Here is a 24,692-nt window from a genome sequence, read left to right as displayed (position 1 = left end):
TTTTTAGGTCTATGATATGATTGCATGATTGTGTGAAAATTTCGTGAAGAAATTTTATGCATAAAGTGCTTAAATTGAAATTAGGGACTAAATCAAATAATTTGTAAAACTTGCATTCTAGAAGTTTCTAGTATGAAATTGTTTTGAAATATTAATTAGGAGGTCTTAAATAGCAATTTTACCAATTTCTAAGTCTATGGACAAAAATTGGACATGGATGGAATTTTTGGAAAGCTTAGTAGTAAGGGCATTTTGGTCATTTAGGAGTAAAATGAATTAAAATACAAAATTAAAAGCCAATTTTGCTCATCTTCAACCCCATGGCCGAATATAGCAAGGAGAAACCATGGCTAGGGATTTTCAAGCTTCCAAGCTCGATTGTAAGTTCGTTCTAGCCTCGTTTTTAATGATTTTTACGTTTTTGGAGTCCCGATAGCTCGATTTAGCTTATGCTAGCAATAATTTAACCTAGGGTTTATATTTGGAAAAATACCCATAGGTTAAATTTGTGTATTTTGGTGTTTTATGATAGAATATGAGGTTTTAAATTATGTTAGACAACTTGTGCTACTCGGTTTTAAGCAAAAACTAGCGAAAGGGCTTAATCGGTAAAAATACCTAATAGTCATAAGTACATGTTAGAGTGAGAATTTGATGTTTCCATAGAAGGGAAAAATGATCAGCATGTCATAAAACATAAGAAAATAGGCTGAAGTTTAATTTACGAGCTTTGGGGAAAAAGTGTAAATATGCAAAAGTGTAGGGGCAAAACTATAATTTTGCCAAAATATGATTTTGGGTCAATTTGAATAATGTGAGTCCTAATTAAACTATATTTTAAATGATAGAGCAAGGAAAACTAAAATTCGGGCTAAAATGGGGAAAATACCAAGTTGTAGACAAAATGGTAAAAGTAGCCATTTTCGCATACGAGGTAAGTTCATGTGTAAATGTAGTAACATAATTGTCATTTTAAGCAATTTAATGTTGTTTATATGATATGATGCTGGTTATTATCATGAAATATTATGCTTTGTGGTTATTGTTGAATAATATGTAATTATGTGAATTACTTGATGAGTATGAACTATCACTGAAGTATCAATTTCGATATTTCGTGGAAGATGGCAAAGATGTGTGATCGAGGAAAATGCCCGTTTGAACCTTAGGAATAGATTAAGATACAAGTGACATGTCACTAGGATGTTTGTGCATCCGAACTCGTTGAGTTGAGTCCGAGTTCACTTATGGATGCGAATGTCCGAACTCGTTGAGTTGAGTCCGAGTTCGAGAGATGTAACTAGGCATCCAAGCTCGTTGAGTTGAGTCCGAGTTTACTTATGGATGCGAACGCCCGAGCTCGTTGAGTTGAGTCTGAGTTCACTTATGGGCGGGTTACATGGTAGCTTGGCTACATATGTAGCACTTATGTGCAAACTTTCCATGTATCCGAATTATATTCCGATGTGTTCAACGGGTAAAATTCTACTCAAATGGAGGAATACTCGAGATGAAAGGGACGTATTGGTAAGTGTTGTGAAATGAATACTTTGAACAGGTATGTACTTAACCCTCGGGTTGAAAACTCGATATAACAACAATATGGTAAGATGATAAATGAAAATGTGATATAAATGTCTCGGTGATGATTATGCAAATGATGTTTTTTGTTTGCTTATATAGTTGTGTTACTTGCTATTTGCATGTGAGCTTACTAAGCATTTATGCTTACTTCCTCCTTTTCATTCCTTGTAGTGTTGACAAGCCAGCTCAGAAATCGGGAACGGTCGGAGGCATGCTTACACTATATCCGTATACCATCTTGGCATAATGGCTTGCATATTTTGAGTATGGCATGTATAGCATTATAATCATTTTGTATATATGGTCTTATGATATGGTTATTGAGTGGTATGGAAATGCTTGGTAATGATTAGCGATTGGAATGGCTAATCATGATCATATTTGGTGTTATGTATGCTAAATTACTAGCTAATCCGTGGAAAAGATGAAATAGGTAAAATTTACCATAAAATAGATTCAGACAGCAGCAGTGACGTGAGTTTGAAAAATCATTAAAAATAGTAGAGATACAATTAGATGGTGAATAAAATATTTAATTCAAGAATTATGAGTCTATTTTCATATGGATGGAACAAAATAGGTATATGAGTTATATTTTATGAGATGTTTAAATTTTTGTGAAACAGGGCCAGAGCGATTTCTGGATCCCCTGTTATGACTTTGGAAATTCACCATAAATTGTTCAAAGATAATTAGTAGTCATGATTTATTTGTACAGATTCCTTATTGAGTCTAGTTTTATTAGAAACAAATGGCATAGTCATTGAAACTTTGTACAAGGAGATATATGATTCGTAATACACAGAGGTCAGAGCAGTCAAACCCTAAAACAGGGGAGACTTTAACTAATAAACTATACTAATTGGCTTGACTAAAAATTCTAGAAAAATATTAGTAAATATATATATGAGTCTAGTTTCAAGGAAAATTTACGGAATTGGATTTAGAGTTCCGTAACTCAAGATATGAATTTTTAAGCGACTATGACGCAGATTGTTAGCTTGACCGGAAATTTTAAAAATAAATTGTTTGAGCTGTTTAAGTAATGAATTAAGTCTGTTAACACCTCGTGTTCGACTCAGGCGATGGTCTCGGGTATGGGGCGTTACATTTGGTGGTATCAGAGTAGGTTTAGTCGGTTCTCGGACTAACCTAGCATGTGTAAAAGTTTAGCTATACATGCCACTGATCTGTGATAGTGTGATGTCTTCCGACGCGTATGAGTACCGTCTTATTTAGACAGGGTACTCACCAACCGAGCTGCGCCAACCATGTTCAATGTTATGTGAAGGTATTTGAGTAAAATTATAATTATGATAAGTCTCGGTTCAGAAAAGTATGAATAAAAGTTTATGATACATATGTGATAAATATCCATATTTGCTTAATGCTCATACGATGTAGTGTATGTGGCTTACTTGATAAGATGAACAGAATAAATAGAAAGTAGTAGAGGTATGAATAAAGGTCATAATATCATGATACGAATGAAAATGTCCTTGTCTTGATTGGACGTTGAATGTTGATGAATGTTAATGATATACAATTTTTATGAGATAAAGGATTATAATGAAATGAACTTATCTATGTTAAATTGTTGGACTGAATTATATGATTGTAATGATATGTACATGATGATGCACGAAATGAAAGTTGTGATTGTGATGCAAATATCTATGTTTGTTTGGCCTTATATGATGTCATGAGCATGAATTAATTTAATTAAATGAATGGATAAGTAAAGCTATCTAGAAAACATAGAATGTATGCATAAGTATATTGTCTAAATGGGACAATAGGAAAATTGGTGTAAGCCAACATGAATGTTGCATTGCTGAATGAATGACATGATTTTGATGATGTTGCTATGATGATGGAAGTTGTGTCATATGTGTATGTATAAGAAAGTCAAGTCGAGGTCCTACAACCCTCCCCTTACCAAGTGGTACTTATAATGGAATTTCATGAGATTTGTATTGAATAAGTTTTGGTTGAGAACCCAAAGAGTTTAGTGATAGAATAATTATAAGTATGATCGAGATTGAAAATGAACTGATAAGTAAAGTCAGAGTCAATAAAGTATCGGATTGATATAAAGATTATTGGAATTATGCCTTTCCCGCTTAGAGAGGAAATTCTCTTTGGTAAATCAAATTACTCAGGTGCAAGGTCGAGAAAAGTGTAAATCAAAAATTTATTCAGAACTGACCTTCTTTAGTGAATGGTTTAATATGAAATTTGTGATGACAAAACTAGTTGGGGAAATGATATTTGAAATGTGAACTATCTGAGTGTGACAGTTATGACTAGACAGATTTAGCAGTCTCTTTTGAGATGTACTATGTGTTTACCCGTTCTCAGAAATATTTCTATGGCTATTGGTCTTCTGAAGAAATTCTTGTTATATGGGAATGTCTTCTAATTCTGGTGTTGGATGAAAGCATTGGTAGTCTGACTGGTTTATAATTTATATTGCTCTATTTCATCAGGTATTCTATTTCATTTCGTCTGATAAGAATTGATGAGAGAATACGTAAGATATTATGTTTCTGATTCTTCTACTTGATGCTTCATCTGATATATATGTATAGGAAGATATATTGTTCTTGTTATATTTGATTCCAGTGGGATTAAATGATGTTTTCTTTTGGACTTTCTTTCTTTGAAGAATTATCGGGGTATTCTGTATTTTCTCTATGAGTTTGGTTTTCGATTCTCTGGCATAGTATCATATCTTGGGTTTCTTTATCCTGGATCTCTTTATTCTGGATTTCTTTATTCTGGGTTTCTCTATCTTGGATTTCTTTATTTAGTTTTCTTGTTATCTTTGTTCCATAATTTGTCAATTAAGACTCATGTTCGAAGTGTGTTCTTCAACTCGTGATAATCATGTCAAATATGACTATACTTCTAATTTGACCTTGGTAATGTGGTGATTTTAGTATTGGGATTTTTTTTCTAATTTCTATATAAGGATTTGACATCAGTAAAGGCATAGGTGATAAAAGCGCGAGTTTTAGTCGGTATGGTGAATTATTTATTTGAAAGATTTCATGTGACAATTATGTCAGGATTATTTTTTTTAAGTCTGATAATATAATTTCATTTTTGTACGGATAAAAGAGTAAATAGTCTGAACGAGAAGTGTATATTTATTAGAAAGAGTTGGATATTAGTTAAAATCACTACGAATGATAAGGTTTTCATCTTGTGTGTAACACCCCTCGCCCGCATCCGACGTTGGGACAGGGTTCGAGGTGCTACCTGACTTTTACTAACACTTCCATACTAAACAGGGCCATGAAATCTCAAATAATTAAAAACTTTTCTTTTCACATGCAATTTGTCCCTTATGCGAGCTTACGAGGCCCAATACATGCATTCGGGGCGGTTCGGAACCCAATCGAGAACTCATGAAAAACTTAGAAAAATCTCTTGCGTTAAGGCTTCACACACCCATGTGTTCAGGCCGTGTGGCCAGAAATAGTCTAATTATCAAGCCTTTTGTCACTCTCACACCACATGCATAGATACATACTTATCCAATAACATACAACGTGGCATAAATGAGCTCTTAAACATCTACAAACATGTTATGCTCGAGTTATTTTCTTATGTAATAAATATTATAGAATTTGCCCATATCATTACCACATACTAGACATAACTATCATTACATCACAAACCATTCATGAAGCATTATTAACTATTTACCAATCACTTAATCCTGCATTAATTACTAGCTCATCAATGAATCTCCATTCAATCTCTAGGCATACATGTTGTAAGCCACATCACAAGAGATAATAACATACATGCATAAGAATAATCATATGGGCCCATAATGTCATTAGCCGACATAGGCCAATTTACATGACTAATACTACCTTAATAACAAGCCAATGCCTTTGGCTAAATCATAATATTACATACTCACATTAAAACCCTATACATGCCATAGACTCGAATCACTTGAGTTTACTTACTCCGATAACGTTAACTCGATAGGGTGATAATATCTCTGACGGCCTCCAACCCGAGCTAACCTGGAAACTCTAGAAAACATGGGAAAGAAGGGGGGTAAGCTTTCACTTAGTAAGTTCATATGAAAACAATTAGCAACTCATTAACTTGTTTTATCAATGTTTACAACATATGTTCAAGTTCACTACAAGCTGTCTTTCTGAGCAACGGTCACTAAATTATTTATATCTGGAGCTACGAAACTCCGAATTAAGTTCCGTTAATTTTCCCTGAAACTAGACTTATTTTCCTTTCTTCCATAAAATTTCCAGAATTTTTGGTTAAGCCAAATAGTACAGTTTATTAGTTAAAGTATCCCCTGTTTCAGGGTATGACCACTCTGACCCCTGTGCACTACAAACAGAATTTCTCCCTGTACAAAATTCCAACGACCATGTCGTTTATTTCCCCTAAAAATAGACTCAATAAGGAATCCATTCATATAAGGTATGACTCTTAATAATTTTTGTACAATTTTTGGTGAATTTCTAAAGTCAGAACAGGGGATCTCGAATTCATTCAGACCCTATTTCACAAGAATTCAAATATCACACAATATGGAATTCTTTTCTTCCCTGTTTCTTTCATGTGAAAATAGACTCATTAAGCTTTAATCCCATATTTTATTCTGCCTCTAACTCATTTTCCACTATTTTTAGTGTATTTTTAAAGTTACACTACTGCAGTAACTCAAATCTGTCAAGGCTAAATTACTCATCCATGATCATTGTTCACAAAATTAATACAACATCGTTTGTATAATCATCACCGAGACATTCATATCACATTTTCATTTACCATCTTACCATATTGTTGTTATGTCGAGTTTTCAACCCGAGGGTTAAGTACATACCTGTTCAAAGTATTCATTTTACAACATTTACCAATACGTCCCTTTCATCTCGAGTATTCCTCCATTTGAGTAGAATTTTACCCGTTGAACACATTGGAATATAATTGGATACATGGAAAGTTTGCACATAAGTGCCACATATGTAGCCAAGCTACCATGTAACCCGCCCATAAGTGAACTCGGACTCAACTCAACGAGCTCGGGCGTTCGCATCCATAAGTGAACTCGGACTCAACTCAACGAGCTCGGATGCCTAGTTACATCTCACGAACTCGGACTCAACTCAACGAGTTCGAACATTCGCATCCATAAGTGAACTCGGACTCAACTCGACGAGTTCGGATGCTCAACCATCCTAGTGACATGTCACTTGTATCCTAATCTATTCCTAAGGTTCAAACGGGATTTTCCTCGAACACATATCCTTGCCATCTTCCGTAAAATACCGAAACCAATACTCGGTAGCACTTTATATTTAACAGATAATACACATATCTTGCATTTTATTCAAAATAACCACAAAGCATATATTTCATGATAAAAATCAGCATATCATATATTTAACATCAATAACTTAAAATAACAATTATGCTACATTATTTACACATGAACTTACCTCGATACCACAAAGGTGAAAAGGACATACTCGTCCATAAATCGATTTCTTTCCGTTCTAGGTCCAAGTCTCAATTTTCATCATCTATAACATCACATTTAGCCTACCAATCAGTCACAATATTCATATGGGTCTAAAAATCATATTTTTACAAATTTTCATTTTGACCCTAAACTTTTGCATATTTGCACTTTTGCCCCAATGCTCGTAAATTAATTTTATTCAATTTCTATAAGGTTTAAGACATGCTGAACATTTTTCTCTTCTATGGAAACTCTAAATTTTCACTAATTCACACACTTATGACCAATTTGTAACTTTCACAATTTAACCCCTTTTTGACATTTTTACCGAAATTCATTGAATAAAACTCATATTTAACACATCAAACATTCATTATCCACTATAAATCATCAAAACACAACCATATCATGAATGGGTAAATTTTTAAACTCTAATTTCTCTTCAATCAATTTGTAGAAATAGAAAATTTAAGCTTCGGGGATCTCAAAAATACGAAAATCATTAAAAACGGGACAAAAACCGTACCTATATAAGCCATAGAAGCTTGGCTGAATGGAGCTCATCCATGGCTGCCATTTTCAGTTCTTTCCCATGGTTGAAGAAGAAAGAATGAAAAAAAATGATAGCTTTTATCATTTGTCTAATATATTTTAATTAATTTACAAAATTACCCTTTTTATTTCAACCAAATTTCAAAAATACCAAACAAATATCCATTCACTAACTTATTAAAGGAATAATTGTCACATAAGGACTTTCAATTTAAAACTCATAACAATTAGGCACCTCATATATAAAGAACTCAACTTTTGCACTTTTTACAATTTAGTCCTTTTGACTAAATTGAGTGCTCAAACGTCAAAATTTTGAATGAAATTTTTACAAAATATTTTCATAAATTTATAGACTATAAAAATATAATAAAATAAATTTTTTTTCGTCAGGTTTGTGGTCCCGAAACCACTGTTCCGACTAGACCCAAAATCGGGCTATTACATTTCTTCCCCCCTTTAGGGATTTTCGTCCCCGAAAATCTTACCAGAAAAAGTTGTTCTCTACTTTCACGAGTCACTTATATCTTATTCTCACAACTTACAAAAAACTCCACACAAGCTCATACTCAAGATTTCCTATAGCTTTTCCATAGTTGAGGTATAAACCTCGGAGCTCAATTTGAAACACCGGAGACCGACATTCTTGGAACTATAAACTTAGAAACATACAACTCGGTCATATCTTTGAATAATATATCTGTACATACTAAAATAATCATGCAGACTTCCATCATCAATCTTTCACAATTCAACTTGCATCTCTCCTTTTTCACGGAAATGAGAGACATCCCGATCTGAAATTCATAACATCCTTTCTCATTTTCTTCCCACTGTCATCATCGACAATAATAATCTCGAATACATTTGATATTCGGCTTTACCCTCTGACAATTCGACATCCTTTGAGCGAATAAACAAGATCTTCTTGTGAACTCAGTACTCAATTCTCTGTATACCCGAGTTTCTCAAGATCTTGAAATCTTACTCAATTAATAGTAATAGAAACCGAAATCAAATCCTCCTGCAATTCCAAATTAAAAGTCGAATCATGCTGTACTTGTTTAATTTACCACTTATAGCCACATTTTATACTCGATCATCAACTGTTTAGAAACTTTACTAACATGAATCAAATGATTCCAACTTCATAGATGTGGTCTTTTATTAATCAGATAACTATACTTATAACATCTCTCGAACAAGAGAAATCCAACTAATATGTTTCCATAACATACTTTCAAGAATAAAACCCCATCATTTCGATTTGTCGACTACTTACCAAGGAACACATAACGGTATTCTCGAACCGGAGAATAAACTTAAATGCACATAACTCAGATTTACTTTTGCGAATAACCATTCTTTACCCCGAAATTTTAAAGAAATCTCGAAATCGAAATCCCCACATTTCTATGATCGAGCGAAGCTTAATCATAACAGATTCTAATATCGCAAGTCAAAGATTACTCGTAAAGATAAACCAAGCTTGATAATTCTCGAAACAAGAACGATAGAAAAGCCAATATAAGAAATTCCAAGATATAAAGATTATACCAGAAATCGATAATATAATCCGAAGAAAATAATAAAGATGATCCAAAAATCCTCGAGAAAACCGTAAGGAAACTCATGTCTGCATGCTTTAGAATTTCTCATAATAGAGATAATATAATTCTCGCATATATAAACCATAATCAATAGAACATCAGAATAATCTTACATAGATTTTTACTGTCAACTTCATTCCAATATATCAGAATAGAAATCTAAAGAGATGGGGAAATGTAGATCATAACTAACTGGACCAATAGAACTTTTCATCTAATATCACAGTCTCCAGCATCCTCACACAATAGAATTCCCACTCGAAAGGGATCACCATACGTATTCCCTAGAATAGAGGAAAACATAGAATACTCAGAAGAGAAAGATAGCCATCACTTTTGTTTAATTGAATTCGTCATACTCAGACATCTGTGCAAGTCCGACATTATTTCTCTAACTAATTCTGTCTTCACTAATCTCATACTATTCCATTTTTGTACTCTTCAGTTTCACTTTTGCAAGCTTATGCAACATATTTCTCGAGAATCCAATCGTATAAATCTATTCTGGTAAGGGGGCGAAGATTGTAAAGCCTCTAAACTTTTGACTTTCAAGCAAATACATATTCAACAACAAAGATAGCTTTACGATATTGATTCAAACATTTCAAATTTCCAACTTGTTATAAACACATTTTCACATATCTCAGTAATACATGTAACTTTATTTCATGCGAATATTAGCTAAACATAAGTGAATTTATCATAACTCAAACTTTCATTTCTTTTTCTCAAATTACCCTTAATGTTTTATCAAATTCCCATATTTAGTCTTAATCACTTGCCAATATTTATCAAATTGGAGAACGTCTTATGGTTTTGAGTACATCGCTTACTTGATGCCATAGTTCAACTATGGTCTTGTACTAGCTCTCATCCATCTGTGTTGATGCCGTGTCCCAGACAGGTCTTACACTGACACATGTAACCGTGCTGATGCATGTCCCAGACATGTCTTACACTAGCACATCTCGTAGCCGACGCATGTCCCAGACATGTCTGACACTGGCTAACATCTCGAGGCCGATGCATGTCCCAGACATGTCTTACAGTGGCTCTCAAACTGTGGCTGATGCATGTCCCAGACATGACTTACACTAGCCCTCGTCTCAATGCCGATGCCATGTCCCATACATGGTCTTACACTGGCACACAAATCTCATGTATTGCCATGGTCCAACCATGGTCTTTTCCGTCAATTCATTAGTGAACGATCGTACTCATTCCCTGCGTTCCACCCAATTTGATCTTTCATTACAACTTTCATGCTATTGTGACATTTATGATTCTGTAACTGAGATTATAAAGCATAACATTATTGCATATTGACTTCATCAATCTAGACATAAATGTCAACCTCATGTATATACTGATTATTAATCACGCAATAAAAGTATTCATACATGCATTCTGTCATTTCAAGCAAATTTCTTTCTTTTCCTAAACACTTGGCCAAATCAAGTTGGACATTTAACATCGTATGAATACTAACATGCATAAAAGCGCTTTTCACAACTTAACTGTGTTTTACTCCACTATTTCACATTCTTTATCTCAAGAGTATCACATAATGAAAACTAGTTCATATAAAAAAAATCATGGATTTCTTTTCATACCTTTCCAAATTTTCAGCATATCATAAGCATTATTCAATAATCTCAACTTTACTCTTATCTCTATCAAGATTTGCTCGGTTGGAACTCATTCTGTCTTAATCAATAGTTTTGTTAGGGCTAGAGATATCACACTATCACGAGTAATACTATGGCATGTATAACTAGACTCTCTTACGCTAGGTTAGTCCGAGAACCGACTAAACCATGCTCTGATACCACTAAATGTAACACCCCTCGCCCGCATCCGACGTTGGGACAGGGTTCGAGGTGCTACCTGACTTTTACTAACACTTCCATACTAAACAGGGCCATGAAATCTCAAATAATTAAAAACTTTTCTTTTCACATGCAATTTGTCCCTTATGCGAGCTTACGAGGCCCAATACATGCATTCGGGGCGGTTCGGAACCCAATCGAGAACTCATGAAAAACTTAGAAAAATCTCTTGCGTTAAGGCTTCACACACCCATGTGTTCAGGCCGTGTGGCCAGAAATAGTCTAATTATCAAGCCTTTTGTCACTCTCACACCACATGCATAGATACATACTTATCCAATAACATACAACGTGGCATAAATGAGCTCTTAAACATCTACAAACATGTTATGCTCGAGTTATTTTCTTATGTAATAAATATTATAGAATTTGCCCATATCATTACCACATACTAGACATAACTATCATTACATCACAAACCATTCATGAAGCATTATTAACTATTTACCAATCACTTAATCCTGCATTAGTTACTAGCTCATCAATGAATCTCCATTCAATCTCTAGGCATACATGTTGTAAGCCACATCACAAGAGATAATAACATACATGCATAAGAATAATCATATGGGCCCATAATGTCATTAGCCGACATAGGCCAATTTACGTGACTAATACTACCTTAATAACAAGCCAATGCCTTTGGCTAAATCATAATATTACATACTCACATTAAAACCCTATACATGCCATAGACTCGAATCACTTGAGTTTACTTACTCCGATAACGTTAACTCGATAGGGTGATAATATCTCTGACGGCCTCCAACCCGAGCTAACCTGGAAACTCTAGAAAACATGGGAAAGAAGGGGGGTAAGCTTTCACTTAGTAAGTTCATATGAAAACAATTAGCAACTCATTAACTTGTTTTATCAATGTTTACAACATATGTTCAAGTTCACTACAAGCTGTCTTTTGAGCAACGGTCACTAAATTATTTATATCTGGAGCTACGAAACTCCGAATTAAGTTCCGTTAATTTTCCCTGAAACTAGACTTATTTTCCTTTCTTCCATAAAATTTCCAGAATTTTTGGTTAAGCCAAATAGTACAGTTTATTAGTTAAAGTATCCCCTGTTTCAGGGTATGACCACTCTGACCCCTGTGCACTACAAACAGAATTTCTCCTGTACAAAATTCCAACGACCATGTCGTTTATTTCCCTAAAATAGACTCAATAAGGAATCCATTAATATAAGGTATGACTCTTAATAATTTTGTACAATTTTGGTGAATTTCTAAAGTCAGAACAGGGATCTCGAATTCATTCAGACCCTATTTCACAAGAATTCAAATATCACACAATATGGAATTCTTTTTCTTCCCTGTTTCTTTCATGTGAAAATAGACTCATTAAGCTTTAATCCCATATTTTATTCTGCCTCTAACTCATTTTCCACTATTTTTAGTGTATTTTTAAAGTTACACTACTGTAGTAACTCAAATCTGTCAAGGCTAAATTACTCATCCATGATCATTGTTCACAAAATTAATACAACATCGTTTGTATAATCATCACCGAGACATTCATATCACATTTTCATTTACCATCTTACCATATTGTTGTTATGTCGAGTTTTCAACCCGAGGGTTAAGTACATACCTGTTCAAAGTATTCATTTTACAACATTTACCAATCGTCCCTTTCATCTCGAGTATTCCTCCATTTGAGTAGAATTTTACCCGTTGAACACATTGGAATATAATTCGGATACATGGAAAGTTTGCACATAAGTGCCACATATGTAGCCAAGCTACCATGTAACCCGCCCATAAGTGAACTCGGACTCAACTCAACGAGCTCGGCGTTCGCATCCATAAGTGAACTCGGACTCAACTCAACGAGCTCGGATGCCTAGTTACATCTCACGAACTCGGACTCAACTCAACGAGTTCGAACATTCGCATCCATAAGTGAACTCGGACTCAACTCGACGAGTTCGGATGCTCAACCATCCTAGTGACATGTCACTTGTATCCTAATCTATTCCTAAGGTTCAAACGGGATTTTCCTCGAACACATATCCTTGCCATCTTAGTAAAATACCGAAACCAATACTCGGTAGCACTTTATATTTAACAGATAATACACATATCTTGCATTTTATTCGAAAATAACCACAAAGCATATATTTCATGATAAAAATCAGCATATCATATATTTAACATCAATAACTTAAAAATAACAATTATGCTACATTATTTACACATGAACTTACCTCGATACCACAAAGGTGAAAAGGACATACTCGTCCATAAATCGATTTCTTTCCGTTCTAGGTCCAAGTCTCAATTTTCATCATCTATAACATCACATTTAGCCTACCAATCAGTCACAATATTCATATGGGTCTAAAAATCATATTTTTACAAATTTTCATTTTGACCCCTAAACTTTTGCATATTTGCACTTTTGCCCCAATGCTCGTAAATTAATTTTATTCAATTTCTATAAGGTTTAAGACATGCTGAACATTTTCTCTTCTATGGAAACTCTAAATTTTCACTAATTCACACACTTATGACCAATTTGTAACTTTCACAATTTAACCCTTTTTGACATTTTTACCAAATTCATTGAATAAAACTCATATTTAACACATCAAACATTCATTATCCACTATAAATCATCAAAACACAACCATATCATGAATGGGTAAATTTTAAACTCTAATTTCTCTTCAATCAATTTGTAGAAATAGAAAATTTAAGCTTGGGGATCTCAAAATACGAAAATCATTAAAAAGCGGGACAAAACCGTACCTATATAAGCCATAGAAGCTTGGATGAATGGAGCTCATCCATGGCTGCCATTTTCAGTTCTTTCCACGGTTGAAGAAGAAAGAATGAAAAAAAATGATAGCTTTATCATTTGTCTAATATATTTTAATTAATTTACAAAATTACCCTTTTATTTCAACCAAATTTCAAAAATACCGAACAAATATCCATTCACTAACTTATTAAAGGAATAATTGTCACATAAGGACTTTCAATTTAAAACTCATAACAATTAGGCACCTCATATATAAAGAACTCAACTTTTGCACTTTTTACAATTTAGTCCTTTTGACTAAATTGAGTGCTCAAACGTCAAAATTTTCGAATGAAATTTTTACAAAATATTTTCATAAATTTATAGACTATAAAAATATAATAAAAATAAATTTTTTTTTTCGTCAGGTTTGTGGTCCCGAAACCACTGTTCCGACTAGACCCAAAATCGGGCTATTACATTGTGAAAGCTGAAAAGTTTATTACATGTTGACAAAGTTTGGATAGATGAGAATATTGGTAACCGAAGTGTCTAAACTAGCCTAGTCTACATTGAGTAAAGACTTCCTGACTTTCAGTAATGTACTGTTGTATGAATTGCGATGTGTTTCAAGACAGTGAGGTAATGTGATAGTTTAGAGCATTCGATGTTACATAAAATCGGAGTTGTTAAAGGGGTTAAAGCCGAACATTGGGATCTATCAAAATTATCCTTGTCAGTGTTGATATTGGGATGGAAATGAGAAGGATTATTCTTGAGGCCATATCAGAAATATTTCCATGGCGGAAAGAGGAAAATGTGATGTATCCTATTGTTAAATGTTTGGCGAGATCTATAAATCATATATGTATTGAATGAATTCCTACTCATCAGATTCATGGAATTTCAGGTCTCTTTGATTGTTGGATTTCATGGAATTCCGGTCTCCATTAAATCAAGTTGAGATCTGGGTTTTATGTCATGATATCATGGGAAACTGAGAAGGGTTGAAAATTTAAGAACAGTTGAGAGTTGAGACTGTAAGCTTTCAGATCATATGAGAAATTAAAGAGATGTATTGGAGGTACAGCCTAAGTGAAAGTTTTTCAGCACCGAATATGAGATTAAAAGTGAAGACCACTTTTCTGGTAAGATTTTCGGGGACGAAAATCCCTAAAAGGGGGGAGAGTTGTAATATCCTGATTTTGGGCCTAGTCGGAATAGTGGTTTCGTGACCACAAAATCCGAGATAGAAATAATTATTTTATGATTATTTTTAGGTCTATGATATGATTTCATAATTGTGTGAAAAATTCGTGAAGAAATTTTATGCATAAAGTGCTTAAATTGAAATTAGGGACTAAATCGAATAATTTGTAAAACTTGCATTCTAGAAGTTTCTAGTATGAAATTGTTTTGAAATATTAATTAGGAGGTCTTAAATAGCAATTTTACCAATTTCTAAGTCTATGGACAAAATTGGACATGGATGGAATTTTGGAAAGTTTAGTAGTAAGGGCATTTTGGTCATTTAGGGGTAAAATGAATTAAAATACAAAATTAAAAGCCAATTTTGCTCATCTTCAACCCCATGGCCGAATATAGCAAGGAGAAACCATGGCTAGGGTTTTTCAAGCTTCCAAGCTTGATTGTAAGTCCGTTCTAGCCTCGTTTTTAATGATTTTTACGTTTTTTGAGTCCCGATAGCTCGATTTAGCTTATGCTAGCAATAATTTAACCTAGGGTTTATATTTGGAAAAATACCCATAGTTTAAATTTGTGTATTTTGGTGTTTTATGATAGAATATGAGGTTTTAAATTATGTTAGACAACTTGTGCTACTCGGTTTTAAGCAAAAACTAGCAAAAGGGCTTAATCGGTAAAAATACCTAATAGTCATAAGTACATGTTAGAGTGAGAATTTGATGTTGCCATAGAAGGGAAAAATGATCAGCATGTCATAAAACATAAGAAAATAGGCTGAAGTTTAATTTACGAGCTTTGGGGCAAAAGTGTAAATATGCAAAAGTTTAGGGGCAAAACTGTAATTTTTCCAAAATATAATTTTGGGTCAATTTGAATAATGTGAGTCCTAATTAGACTATATTTTAAATGATAGAGCAAGAAAAACTAAAATTTGGGCTAAAATGGGGAAAATTCCAAGTTGTGGACGAAATGGTAAAAGTAGCCATTTTCGCATACGAGGTAAGTTCATGTGTAAATGTAGTAACATAATTGTCATTTTGAGCAATTTAATGTTGTTTATATGATATGATGCTGATTATTATCATGAAATATTATGCTTTGTGGTTATTGTTGAATAATATGTAATTATGTGAATTACTTGATGAGTATGAACTATCAATGAAGTATCAATTTTGATATTCCGTGGAAGATGGCAAAGATGTGTGATCAAGGAATACACCCGTTTGAACCTTAGGAATAGATTAGGATACAAGTGACATGTCACTAGGATGTTTGGGCATCCGAACTCGTTGAGTTGAGTCCGAGTTCGAGAGATGTAACTAGGCATCCAAGCTCGTTAAGTTGAGTCTGAGTTCACTTATGGATGCAAACGCCCGAGCTCATTGGGTTGAGTCCGAGTTCACTTATGGACGGGTTACATGGTAGCTTGGCTACATATGTAGCACTTATGTGCAAACTTTCCATGTATCCGAATTATATTCTGATGTGTTCAATGGGTAAAATTCTACTCAAATGGAGGAATACTCGAGATGAAAGGGACGTATTGGTAAGTGTTGTGAAATGAATACTTTGAACAGGTATGTACTTAACCCTCGGGTTGAAAACTCGATATAACAACAATATGGTAGGATGATAAATGAAAATGTGATATGAATGTCTTGGTGATGATTATGCAAATGATGTTTTTTGTTTGCTTATATAGTTGTGTTACTTGCTATTTGCATGTGAGCTTACTAAGCATTTATGCTTACTTCCTCCTTTTCATTCCTTGTAGTGTTGACAAGCCATTTCGAAAATCGGGAACGGTAGGAGGCATGCTCACACTATATCCAGTATACCATCTTGGCATAATGGCTTGCATATTTTGAGTATGGCATGTATAGCATTATAATCATTTTGTATATATGGTCTTATGATATGGTTATTGAGTGGTATGGAAATGCTTGGTAATGATTAGCCATCGAATGGCTAATCATGATCATATTTGGTGTTATGTATGCTAAATTACTAGCTAATCCATGGAAAACATGAAATAGGTAAAATTTACCATAAAATAGATTCGAGAAAGAAGAGTGACATGAGTTTGAAAAATCATTAAAAATAGTAGAGATACAATTAGATGGTGAATAAAATATGGAATTGAAGAATTATGAGTCTATTTTCATATGGATGGAACAAAATAGGTATATGAGTTATATTGTATGAGATGTTTAAATTTTTGTGAAACAGGGCCAGAGCGATTTCTGGATCCCCTGTTCTGACTTTGGAAATTCACCATAAATTAAAAGATAATTAGAAGTCATGATTTATATGTACAGATTCCTTATTGAGTTTAGTTTCATTATAAACAAACGGAATAGTCGTTGAAACTCATGCGAGGGAGATATATGATTAAGTAATACACGAGGTCGAGCGATTGAACCCTAAAACAGGGAGACTTTAACTAATAAACTGTACTAATTTGCTTGACCAAAAATTCTAGAAACAAATTAGTAAATAGATATATGAGTCTAGTTTCAGGGAAAATTTACGGAATTGGATTTAGAGTTTCGTAACTCGAGATATGAATTTTTAATCGACTATGACGCAGATTGTTAGCTTGACTAAAAATTTTAAAAATAAATTGTTTGAGCTGTTTAAGTAATGAATTAAGTCTGTTAACACCTCGTGTTCGACTCCGGCTACGGTCTTGGGTGCGGAGCGTTACAGACCATGTGACCCAAGTCAGTAACACCCCTTAAATTTCACACGGTCTGGCACACAAGCGTGTCCTTGGCCGTGTGGTGCAAGTCAGTATGTATGCCCTATTTGCACACGATGTGTGACATGGGCGTGTCTGGTAGCTGTGTCAGGCACACGGCCTGTTCACACGGGAGTTTGACCCTTATATCTTTGAAAATTTTCTATGTTTCCCAAAGTTTGTGAATGCTATCGATTTACTCTCGAACCACTTCTAAGCATGTTTTAAGGTCTCATAGAACCTTACAAGGGATAATGTGATTGATTTGAATAAATTTTGATTATGAATGTATGAATGAATGTGAATTGTGTGTGACTTATGGTAATGCCTCGTAACCCTATTCCGGCGACAGATACGGGTTAAGGGTGTTACATGTAATAGCCCAATTTAGACCCTAATCGAAATGGTGGTTTTGGGACCACAAATCTGAGTCAAAAAAATATTTAAAATATTATTTTCAGTTTTTATTTTGAGTAAATTTATATTCGTGAAATTTTCGTGATTTAAATTTGTCGTTTGAGTGTCCGATTAAATAAACGGACTTAATCGCGTAAAATGTAAAATTGGTATACTAATTGTTGAAGTGTATAATTGCTTTGTTCTTTCAATATGGAGTTTTTATAATGCAAATATACCTTTGAATCTTTGCATGGAAATATTTGGCCATTGGTAAGTGAATTATAAATAATTAAACTAAGGGTATAAAGGTAAATTATGTAATAATATGCTTATAATAAAACATAAAATTTGAAATAAGCTTTTATATTAATGTGTTCTTGCCGAAAATAAAAGAAGAAAGAAAAGAATAAGAAGCTAGGTATTCGACCATTGTTGATTCAAATACAAGGTTAGTTTGGTTTTAGTTTTCGATAATTTTTACGTTTTTGAGATCATTGCTTCAAATATTATCCGACTCATGCTTGAATCTTTGATTTTGATGAATATCTTGAGTTAGGTCATTGATGAGAGCTTGTGATTTTTGTTGTTTGATGATGAAATATGAAAGATACGTTTTAGATTAACATGTTTTGTATTGGACTTCTTGATGATTTTGAGTAATTAGGACTAAATTGCAAAAATAATAAATAGAGGGACTCAAATGTGAAATAAATGAAATATATGGACTAGTATGATTATAAGGAAGATTCGGCCTAGCTAGTTGTTGTGAGATTTTGCATATTTGTGTTTTGTGCAATAAGGACTAAATTGTGAAAAATGTGAAATATTAGGGGTAAAACTGTAATTTTCCCATTTGTGTGTGTTTTGGATGAATTTTATTGAATATTTGATTTAATAGGTTTAATTTATATTAATTTTGATCAAGAAAAGAGGAAATCAGATTTAGCTTGGGGAAAACTAAAGTTGTCGACTAGTCAATCTGTACCGGTTTTTCATCATTCGAGGTAAGTTTATAAGCAAATAGATGTGTTTAATTGTAATTAAATACTAGATATATATGTTGTTATGAAATGTACGGATTTATATTTGTTATGGCCAAATATGAAAAGGCTTGACTACTACATTTCTGAATTTGTTTCGACCGAGATACGATGTTCGAAAGCCCCGTATGAACCTTAGGAATAGTTAGGATACATATGTCATGACATAGGATTCCGATTTATGTGTGCGAGTAAGACCATGGCATCAATATGTGACTCCAATTTATGTGTGCGAGTAAGACCTTGTCTAGGATAGTGGCATCGATATGTGATTACATGTAAGACCACGTCTGGGACGTTGGCATTGTACAATATGTATGATTAAATGTGTAACGATAAGTGTGATCAAATGTGTAAAATAAGCTAAATGACTAGGTATGAATTAGCTTGTTATTTATTGAATTAAGGTAAGTGAGTAATTTGATTATTTGTTACAAATTGCATTGATACAAATGAAATAAATATGTGATTGTAAGTGAGTAATTTGATTATTTGTTACAAATTGCATTGATACAAATGAAATAAATATGTGATTATAATACGTATATTTGGCCAAATAGTAATAAATGTACATGATGTTATATTATGATTCTTGATTTTGTGTATTTGAGCATATGTATATTTAGTTACTTAATGATATTTTGATTATGAAAGCTGAATAACATTTGGTAAATTTGATCACTTGAACATTCAGCCAATGTGGAAAGTGGAGTATGAAATGTATTATATATATAATTTTGTAGTTTGAGATTAAGGAATGATGAGTTTAATATATTTTTTGGTTAGCTTAAATGAGCTGGTCATATAATTTGAATCGTTTATTTGCTTAAGACTTACGAAGCTATAAAAGCTTACTCTGTGTATACTTGTGATTCTGTTTTGTAGATTTTTGGAGCAAGTTACGAGCTCGGGGATCGTCAGTAAAGTTCATCACACTATCCACTGTTTCGGTAATTATATAGTTAAATCTGAACTATGGCATGTATAGGCTGGAACATACTTTTGAAATGTTGATTTTGATTTTGTATAAAGGCCATGCGAAAATGGCTTAATTTCTATGTTCGATTTCGATTCTGTTTGGTTGTGGCTTGAAATCATTTTGGTTATATTGCTAAGTGTTATGAAGTGATGTTGTTCATGATATGTATTTTTATGTTTTGGAAATGGGTAATGATTTTGAATGAATGTACGGGTGACTCGGCTAAGGTATTCATAGAATAGGTTATATGTGATTGAGGTGGTTGTATTAAGTCAATGAATTATATTTGTTTCGAAAATTACAGGTTGATTATTATGTTTGAACATGAAATAATCTTGTCATGATATGGTTATTATTTGATATGGAAATATTTACGCTATTAGTAGAAGTATATATGTTATATAAACGACTGTAAATGAAGTAAGGACATTCGGTTATGAGATAGGATATATGAATATTTCTTTTTGAGCTAGCTATGGTTTGGCATTTGTGATTATGCATGTATTGAAGGGGTTTGATGTATCATTTGAATTATATGATTATAAGAGAAAATGATTTAAAATATGGGTAATAGAAATTCAGTTAAGATTTATGTTCTTTGATAAGTATGAAGTTTATATATATATATATATATAGTTGTGAATATTCGGTCACTATGATAAAACATTCATTAAGTTTTAAAAGATTAGTTTCGTAAATGATTATTTGATAAGAGATGCACGTAAGAGATCATCGAGTAAGTCATTTCAGTTGGCACCAAAGATGTTCTGAGATGATTTCAGCTGTTCTAAGGCTGCTTCAGGTTATTCACGACGGGATCAGGACAGACCACCTGTGAGCTCAAGAGTTACCTCAGTAGCTAGTGTTGGAAATGTTAAATCAAATCAGCCCGAGTGTAAACATTATGGTAAAAGACATCCAGACAGTTGCAGATTGCGTAATTGGGCCTATTTTAATGTGGATCGATGGATCATTATATTCGTGATTGCCTAGTGTTAGCTGAAGAAAATCCAGTACAGGATACGAGATCTAGTAATACTACAGCTCGAGGTAGACCACCTAGAAATACGGGTAATGTGAGTGGCAGTTAGAGAGGGACTAAAGATACAACAGTTAGATCCGAGGCTCGTGCACTTGCCAGAGCCTATGCTATTCACACATGTGAGGAGGCCTCATCCCCAGATGTTATTACTGGTACATTTACTCTGTATGATACCAGTGTAATTGCATTTATTGATCCTGGTTCGACTCATTCCTATGTATGTGAGACTTTAGTATTCAGTAAGACTTTGCCTATTGAGTCTACTGAGTTTGTGATTAAAGTTCAAACCCCTCGGGCTGGTGTGTTATGGTTAACAACGTGTGTAAGAATTGTCCCTTGATGGTTCAAGATTCGTGTTTTCTGACTGATTTGATATTGTTACCATTTAATGAGTTCGCCATAATTTTTGGTGTGGACTGGTTGACTTTGCATGATGCTATTGTAAACTGCAAAAGAAAGACCATTGAACTACAGAACCAGAATGATGAGGTTATTAAGATTGAATCTAGTGATTTGAATGGTTTACCAGTAGTGATTTCTTCGATGCTAGCTCAGAAATATGTGAGGAAAGGTTGTGAAGCTTATTTTGCTTATGTGCTTAACAGTAAAGTGGCCAAAAGACACATTGGATCAGTACCAGTTGTATATGAGTATTCGGATGTGTTTCCTGAAGAATTACCGAGTTTGCCACCTATTTGGGAAGTTGAGTTCAGTATTGAATTAGTTTCAGGGACTACTCCGATATCTATAGCTCTGTACAGAATGGCACCTACTGAACTAAAAGATTTTAAAGCTCAGTTACAAGAGTTGACAGATAGAGGTTTCGCGCGACTGAGTTTCTCTCCTTTGGGTGCACCAGTTTCATTTGTGAAAAAAGAAAGACAGAACTATGAAAATGTGCATTGATTATAGAAAACTAATAAGGTGACTATAAATAATAAGTATCCGTTGCCATGGATTGATGATTTGTTTGATCAACTGAAATAGGCTATAGTGTTTTCGAAGATAGATTTGAGATTCGGCTACTATCAATTGCGAGTTAAAGACTCTGACGTGCCGAAGACTGCCTTTCGAACGAGGTACGAACATTATGAGTTTTTGGTTATGCCTTTCGGACTTACTAATACACCTACTATTTTTATGGATCTGATGAATCAAATCTTCAGATAGTATTTGGATCAGTTTTTAGTTGTGTTCATTGATGATATATTGATCTATTCATTGATGATATATTGATCTACTCTCGTGATGAAACTGAACATGCTGAGCATTTGAGACTTGTGTTACAGACTTTGCGAGAAAAACAATTGTATGCGAAGTTTAGTAAATGTGAGTTTTGGTTAAGTTAAGTCAGTTTTCTGGGTCATGTTTTAGTATCAGGTATTCGAGTTGATCCGAGTAGGATTTCAGCAATACTTGACTGGAAACCTCTGAGAAACATTTATGAAGTCCGAAGTTTTCTGGGACTTGCTGGTTATTATATCCGATTCGTGAAAAGGTTCTCAATGATTGCAACCCCGGTGACCAAGCTACTGCAAAAAGATGTTAAGTTCGAGTGGTCAGAAAAGTGCCAGAAAAGTTTTGATCAGTTGAAAGCCCTTTTGACTGAAGCTCTAGTATTGGTTTAGCCAACATCGGGTAAAGAATTTGTTATTTTTAGTGATGCTTCTTTAAATGATCTGAGATGTGTTTTGATGCTGGAAGGCAAAGTTATAGCTTATGCCTCGAGACAGTTGAAGCCACATGAAAAGAACTATCAGACACACGACCTAGAATTGGAAGCTATCGTGTTTGCATTGAAAATTTGGCATCACTATCTATTCAGGGAAAAATGTCACGTTTATTCTGATCACAAAAGCCTAAAATACTTGATGACTCAGAAAGACTTGAATTTGAGACAACGCCGATGGTTAGAATTATTAAAAGACTACGAGCCTGTGATTAACTATCATTCAGGAAAGGCTAATGTAGTTACTGATGCTCTAAGTCGAAAATAATTGTTTGCTTTGCGTGTAATGAATGCACATATGGCTATGTCTGATGATGGTTCGATAATAGCTGAATTAAAAGCAAGATCATTATTTGTTCAACAAATTTGTGATGCACAGAAAGTTGGTGATGAATTGATTGTAAAACGTGTCCAATGTAATTCGAATGATCATTTAGAGTTTCAAGTTGATAATAAAGATTGTCTGAGGTTCAGAAACCAAATATGTGTTCCTAGAAACCTAGAGTTGATTCAGATAATTTTGATTGAAGCTCACAGTAGTCAGTTATCAGTTCACCCGAATAGTACAGAGATGTATAATGATCTGAAATAGCACTATTGGTGGCAAGGTATGAAACGAGACATTTCTGACTTTGTATCGAAATGTTTAGCCTGCCAGCAAGTAAAAGCCAAACATCAGGTACCTTATAGATTGCTTCAGTCGATCAAGATACCTGAATGGAAATGGGACAGAGTCACGATGGATTTTGTATCCGGTTTACCATTGACACTAGCAAGAAAGATGCAATATGGGTTATTGTATATAGATTGACTAAATCTGCTCACTTTGTTCCGATTTGTACAGATTACTCGCTTAATAAGTTGGCTAAATTGTATGTTTCTCAGATTGTAAGATTACATGGTGTGCCTATATCTATTGTTTCGGATAGAGATCCAAGGTTTATATCGCGGTTTTGGAAGAAACTGTAAGATGCACTAGGTACAAAATTACATTTTAGCACTGTTTTCCATCAGCAAACAGATGGTCAGTCTAAGCGAATCATTCAGATACTTGAGGATATGTTGAGATGTTGCATTCTCGAGTTCGAAGGTACGTGGGAACGATATCTACCTCTGATTGAATTTACGTATAATAACAACTTTCAATCGAGTATCAAAATAGCACCTTACGAGGCTTTATACGATCGTAAATGTCGTACACCAATGTATTGGACTGAGCTCAGTGAAAATAAGATACACGGGGTCGATTTGATCAGAGAAACTGAACAAAAAGTGAAAGTGATCCGTGAAAGTCTAAAAGTAGCATCAGATCGTCAAAAATCATATGCAGACTTGAAACATAAAGATATAGAGTTTCAGATAGGAGATAAAGTCTTCTTAAAAGTCTCGCCGTGGAAGAAAATACTCAGATTTGGTCGTAAAGGCAAATTGAGTCCAAGATTCATTGGGCCGTATGAGATTATCAAGCGAATTGGGCCGGTTGCTTATAGACTGTTGTTTCCATCTAAGTTAGAAAAGATTCACAATGTATTCCATGTTTCGATGCTTCGTAGATATCGATCTGATCCTTCACATGTGATTAGTCTGCCTAACATTAAGATTAAGTCCGATATGACGTACGAAGAAGAACCAATTTGCATTCTAGCTCGTG

At 34.0% G+C, this 24,692-nt stretch overlaps 2 long non-coding RNA genes across 2 annotated transcripts; both read right to left on the bottom strand.

Moving 5' to 3' along the window:
• Positions 1 to 5,177: 5,177 nt before the first annotated feature.
• On the bottom strand, positions 5,178 to 7,723 carry LOC128291631 (uncharacterized). Its single transcript, XR_008281435.1, has 3 exons — positions 7,626 to 7,723; positions 7,077 to 7,160; positions 5,178 to 5,639 (listed from the first exon to the last, which is right to left on the bottom strand). It is a non-coding gene; the product is annotated as an uncharacterized LOC128291631 (long non-coding RNA).
• Positions 7,724 to 11,477: 3,754 nt separating this feature from the next.
• On the bottom strand, positions 11,478 to 13,999 carry LOC128291630 (uncharacterized). Its single transcript, XR_008281434.1, has 3 exons — positions 13,915 to 13,999; positions 13,371 to 13,454; positions 11,478 to 11,939 (listed from the first exon to the last, which is right to left on the bottom strand). It is a non-coding gene; the product is annotated as an uncharacterized LOC128291630 (long non-coding RNA).
• Positions 14,000 to 24,692: the final 10,693 nt, after the last annotated feature.

This window comes from Gossypium arboreum, chromosome 4 (assembly GCF_025698485.1).
Source record: "Gossypium arboreum isolate Shixiya-1 chromosome 4, ASM2569848v2, whole genome shotgun sequence".
Lineage (NCBI taxonomy): Eukaryota > Viridiplantae > Streptophyta > Magnoliopsida > Malvales > Malvaceae > Gossypium > Gossypium arboreum.
This window is presented reverse-complemented; position numbering and strand designations above follow the sequence as displayed.